This window comes from Pongo pygmaeus, chromosome 11, assembly GCF_028885625.2.
Source record: "Pongo pygmaeus isolate AG05252 chromosome 11, NHGRI_mPonPyg2-v2.0_pri, whole genome shotgun sequence".
NCBI classification, from domain to species: Eukaryota; Metazoa; Chordata; class Mammalia; order Primates; family Hominidae; genus Pongo; species Pongo pygmaeus.
The window spans coordinates 61598875-61605146 of record NC_072384.2 but is presented as its reverse complement, the minus strand read 5'-3'; the positions used below and the strand labels follow the sequence as shown (position 1 = coordinate 61605146).

Sequence of the window (6272 nt, the reverse complement as noted above, 5' to 3'; positions counted from 1 at the left end):
CATCATTTCATTTCATGTAAGCCTCTAAAAATCTCCACTGTAAATTCATGAAAGAATGAAAGTGAAAACTGAAAATGATATTTTAGCATAATTATAAAAGTTTTGGCCTAATAGGTTCCCCATGTAAAGGTCTCAGGGACCTTTAGAACTCCCCATCAACTGTTGGGAGACAATTCTCCATTAATCTCTCATGTTTCTGTATGCCTTTCAGCATAGGCGCTCACTGTTTTTGATGGAGATTATCTTTTCAAGGATGTTTATATAGTGAACAACCTTGGGAATGCAGACAATGCTAACCTCCAGAGCAAAGGGCGGGTTTGTTTACTGTCAAGTAAAAATAAAGGTAATGTCTCCCTGTGTGACAAAGTTTATTTAAAAAAAGACTATAATACCCGTTATAAAAGATTCTGTTTCCCAAAGCTTGGGGTTCCTCTCCTATAACACAGTCCATTGCATGTGGAGATATCACCTGATACTTTTCATGTTGCTATGTGGGAAACGGACTTTCATGAACTTAGTGCAAAATTGATGGTACTCTGGCTACTGCTATGGTTGTGAATAATAGACTGTTGTCTCTGATACAGGAATCTCATGGCTTCTGCCAGCATCTGTGACTGTGCCAGGCTGACCTACTAGCTTGCAGTAAGATTAAATCTCAGATACTTCATAGTTCTTGACATCTACATTTTGAAAACCGTGTCCTAGAGATTTCTCAATATCTCATAAACATATAAAATGATATTAGTCATGGGCAAGTCATGAATGAACGTAAAGGTTTTCTGGGGACTGGTACAAAATTTATTACATTATTTTATATTATGCCATTATATTATGATAAAACACAATACAATGCATGAGAGAGGATACTAAATATTGAATTTTTGTAAAACTTCCAAATGAAATTTTTTCAAAATTTTCAGTAAGAAATGAAGGGAGCTTGCTTCTTTGGACAGAATCTTTATACCAGATTTTTGAAATGAAGTGCCTCCATGTACTTTCTAAACATGGCTTTTCTAATAATAACTATTAGAATGGTAAGTTTCTATAAATACTACATTAATATACTCATGTTTTAAAAATAAATTATTTTGTTAGGAAAGAATAACGTGCCTACAGAAATGGCGAGTAAACCTACTCTGAAGGTCATCGTTCTTGTCACAATTTTCATTTCTATGCATGTCCTTCATTGTTTGATAGAACAATGATTATTGTGTACTCCTACACACATCACTGAGAACTAGGATTTGCATAATGCCATTTCGGCTTTTTTGTGTATTTTTTAAAGGTAAAACTTATTGAAGAATAATAATCATACAGAAGAAGAGGCAAATTGCAAGTACCTAATAATTTTCACAGAATGAATACATCCATGTTGCCAGCAGCCAGATATTTTATAAAACTCTCTAGCTAGGCATGGAGGCATGTGCCTATAATCCCAGCTACTTGGGAGGCTGAGGCACAAGAATCGCTTGAACCTGGGAGGCGGAGGTTCCAGGGAGCTGAGATCGTGCCACTGCACTCCAGCCTCCAGCCTGTGTGACAGAGCGAGACTCTCTCAAAAATAAAATAAATAAAATAAAATAAAACTCTCATCAGAGCCCACTTGGTGCTTCCTTAGTCACTTCTCCCCTCAACAGGGAAACCATTATCCTGACTTCTAACTTCAGATTAGTTATGCCTGCATAAGATTTTTAACAGCTTTGTTGAGATATAATTCATATGTCATATAATTTGTCCATTGTGCAATTTAGTAGTTTTTAATATGAGTTTGATATCACAGAGTTATGTAGCCCTAACCACAATCTAATTTTAGGACATTTTCACCATCCCCAAAAGAAAACCCATAGTCATTAGCAGTCACTCCCTGTTCTCCCTCACTGCCCTTCATCAGCCCAGAATAAGATTCTTATTTTTTTTCTAAGACAGAGTCTCACTCAGTTGCCCAGGCTAGAGAGCAACAGTGCACTCACAGCTCACTGCAGCCTTGAACTCCCCAGCTCAAGCAATCCTCCCACCTCAGCCTTGTGAATACTTGGGACTACAGGTATGTACCACCATGCCTAGCTAACTTTAAACAAAAATTTTTTTGTGGGGATGGGGTCTCACTATGTTTCCTAGAATGGTCTTGAACCCCTGGCCTTAAGGGAGTCTCCCTCTTTGGCGTCCCAAAGCACTGGGATTGCAGGTGTAAACCACTATGCCAGGCCCAGAATAAGATTTTTAAATCTCTTTTTATATTTTTCAGAATTTGGCATCAATAAAAACTTTATTCTTTTAAGTAGGTAAAAATGTAAATTCATTTATTTACAACTAATCAAATATTTCCAACAGCTAAAATTATAATATAGAGTCTGAGAATCTAAAGAATCTAAAAGTCATTTCCTCCTTAATAAATCTAGTATTAAAATTTCCTATGAAAATGTAAATAGACTTTTAAATATTAATAAACTTTTCCATTTTGTATTATCTATTGCTGGGTAACAAGTCATCCCTCAATTGAATGGCTTACGACAATCATAAAAAACAAAATAATTAAACAAACTATTATAACAAACAACAAAATAATACAAACTTTGTATCATCTCACAAAGTTTCTGTGGATCAGGACTTTAGGAATGGCTTAGCTGGGCATTTTTGCAGTCCAGTTGTCAGCAGAGGTTGCAAATCATCTGACGGCTTGGATGGTGATGGTAGGTCTGCCTTCAAGGTAGTTCACTCTCACAGTTAGTGTGGTAGACTGAATAACAGCCACACTAAAGACATCCCTGTCCTAATCCCCAAAATTTGTTAATATGTTAAAAGGGTTTTTGCAGGTGTGATTATATTAAGATCTTGGGGTGTGATTATATTAAGATATTGAGGTGGAAGATTATCCTGGACTATCCATGTGGGCCCAATGTAATCATGGGGATCCTTTTAAGAGGGAAGCAAGAGGAGTAGGGTGAGTAGTAGAAGATGTGAAGGCAGAAGCAAAAGGTTGGAGTGATACAAGGGAAGAGATGAAGGTGGCCTCAAAAAACTGAAAAAGGCAAGAAAACACATTCTCCCTTCAGAGTCTCCAGAAGCCCTGCCAACCCCTTGACTAGCCTGGTGAGACTGATTTTAGACTTCTGATCCCCAAAACTGTAAGATAATAAATTTGTGTTGTTTTAAGCCACTGAGTTTGTGGTAATTCATTATAGTAGCAATAGGAAACTAACACAGCTGGTGGGTTGTTGCTGGCTGTGGGCAGGAGGCCTTGGTTTTTTGCCACATGGACATCTCCACAGGGCTTCTTGAATGCTCTCATGACTTAGCAGTTGGTTTTTCCAGAGCAAGGGATTCAAGAGAGCAAGGTGGAGGCTACAGTATCCTTCATGACCTAGTCTTGAATAGACCACTCAATATTGTTTCTGCAATATCCTACTGATTACCCAGTAAGCCTTGTCCACTGTGGAAGGGGACTGTAGGGCATGACTTTGAGGAGACAAGAACCATTAGAGTCCACCTTGGAAGGGAATTACCACACACATTACGTATTTTAAATCATATTGAAGTTCTAGTTTACAGAACACATTTGTGCCTTACAGGGTAGCCACCTTGTCTAGTTTCCATGCCACTAATGAGCACATCAGCCAGAAACAGACAGATATGCAATACAGGTGAACACAGAGACTGGGGCCTTAAGGTCACAGGAGTCCCAGCCTAGCTTTCCTGGCACCCTCTCTTTCCCCTGATTGCTGGCCTTGAGTTGGAACAATGTTCCTTGGGCACCTATAATATGAATTCCCACCAGCAGCTCCATGGACTTTAGCGTAGTCTGGATCTCAGAAAGAAGACCCTGAAATAAAGGCTTGCATGTGGGTAGTTTGTCTGGGAAATGAGTCCAGAGTGCAGGGGTTAGGACCTGGGAGAGTGAAACAAGAAAAAGGGAGAATCAATCAAAGGATGTGTTTACAAACTGGCTGCCATTATGGGTGACTGATTTTCAATCCACAGGACCTTCTCGGGATTCTTCTGAAATGTGTCTCAGAATGCTGCCACATAATGAAAAGGGGAAGCACTGATTCATCAGTTTTCACCTCCTGCATCAGAGATGGCTTTGTAGGCATTCATCTCCCCACACCTCCAGGCTGTGCATGCATGAGTGCCAAGCTGGTCCTCACTGGAACCCAAAGCCATGGAACCTGAGAAGTGTGGGGCAGGAAGCAAGAGGCATATGGGAGGAAAGCTGTCTCAAGGAAAGCTGCTGTCTGGTGGTAACTGAGGGAAGCTGCTAAGTCTGTGTGGAACTGTTCACCACAACAGTGGCTGAAGAGGTAGACTGAGGGGATTTGAAGTGATTTGCAAGTGCTGTTCAATATTGGCCCTTGGCCAGAATGAGTGGTTTGCAACTGGCTGGTGAAGGAGATAGATGTCCAGATGGCAGAGTGCCACCTTGGTCATGTGACCATGCAGTGTGGTTTGCAGAGTGGCAAGCACTATATGTTTCTCCACGCAGACCTCATTGTTCTCTCTCTTCCATGAGAAAGGAGAAAGCTGTCATTTTGCTCCTTCTTATGTCCTAAATGGTGTACTTAATGCCTAATGATGAGCCCTTTAATGTGGGAAATACTTACTATCACATTTGTCCTCAGCTTTCGGTCTTAATTACCATTTTTAAAGTTTAAGGAAAAAATCCTAACTATGATACTTTTAATAAGTATAAGCATCTGGGTCATTCACATGGTCACTACATTACAAAAAAAAAAAAAAAAAAAAAAAAAAAAGAAGGTGCTTTTTAGTGTCCTAAATCTGTATTTGTGTCTAACAAGATAAATTATCATGGACTACGATAGCTTTAAAAAGTAGCAAAAAAGCTTTTGACCATTTTCTCATCAAGAAACTGAGAGGTGGAGTCCGTGCCCCCTCACTCTAAATCTGGGTAGAGTTGTGGCTCGCTGTAACCAGTAGAATACAGCAGAAGTGACATCCTGTGACTTCTGAAGCGAGGATGGAAGACATGAGGCGAATTCTACTTCATGAGCTGGGACATTTGGGAGCCAAGTCTGGCTACCCTGAGGGTACGATGCTGAGGAAGCTGATGCTGCATGGAAAGGCAAGTGTAGAGGCTTCTGCAACAGTGGCATCTGAGGTCCCCAGTGACAGTCAGGATCAAAGCACCTGTCTTCCCAGCTGAGCCCCAGATATCATGGAGAAAAGACAAGCCTTTCCCACTACACTCAGTCTGAATTCCTGACTCACAGAATCCATAAGCATAATATACTCGTTGTTTAAGCAGCTAACTTTTGAGGGAGACAATAAATTAAATGAAGGTCAAATGACATCACAGCACATTGTACAGATGGAAGACACATAAAAGTTACAGCCGTGAAAAGACATGGAAGAAGTGAATCATCCTAAAACACAAGGTATTACAGGCATGTTAAACTCCTTTATGAATAATGAACTCAATCATTTTTTCACACATTTATTTCAGCAAAACATCATCCTTTGCATTAACATTAATTTGGATTTTAGAGTTTATGTGGTTTTGTTTTTATCTTTTATGTAAGTTAATTTTGGTCCTTCAGTTGTGTAAAAATTATAAGGAAAATGAATTTATATATAACTAGTTAAAACTGACACATACAGGATACACATTACAATAAAAAGAATTTAAGTCAATCCTGAAAATGTCTGCAAAAATATTTTCATTGAAAGGGTTAACATAATAATTATATTTGAGAAACACCACTTTTTACTATTGTGAGTAACCTTCTGCTTAAAAATTCACCAAAATACCCTATTGCGTATATTCTTTATAGTAAGTTCAAACAGCTCTTCCAATCCACACCCAAAATCATCTTAGTTTTTTCCTTCCTTTCATCTACTTGCCCTCTGCTCAAGCCCCGGTAGCTTCTCCCCTGTGCCCTCAGGAACTCCTATTCCTCCATAAAGACCCAACTCAAGTGCTATTTCCTCTGTGAAGTCTTTCTGGAATCCCCGCAGGATTTAATGCTCCCACAATATATCACTCAGGGCCTTGCAGGAAACACACGGCATGTTCCAATGGGTAGTTGAAGGACATTACTAGAAAGGCATTGTGACGTCTGAGAAACAGATATAGGTTGTGGAAGAAGCTGAGGACACACTCAGTATCCCACCTCACACTTTTCCTTTCCTTTTATCTGCTACCAGGGTCCCCACTGGCTGAACCCAACTAGAAGCCAAAGGGCAAAGAAATTGTGATGTTTAATTTTGTGTGTCAACTTGACTGGGCTAAGGGAGGCCCACATAATTGGTAAAACATA

General features: G+C 39.5%; 1 long non-coding RNA gene across 1 annotated transcript; it reads left to right on the top strand.

Annotated features, from left to right (window-relative positions):
* Positions 1-1836: 1836 nt before the first annotated feature.
* LOC134737735 (uncharacterized) lies at positions 1837-5655 on the top strand. The gene is made up of 2 exons (XR_010122926.1): positions 1837-2044; positions 3979-5655. It is a non-coding gene; the product is annotated as an uncharacterized LOC134737735 (long non-coding RNA).
* The last annotated feature ends 617 nt before the right edge of the window (positions 5656-6272 follow it).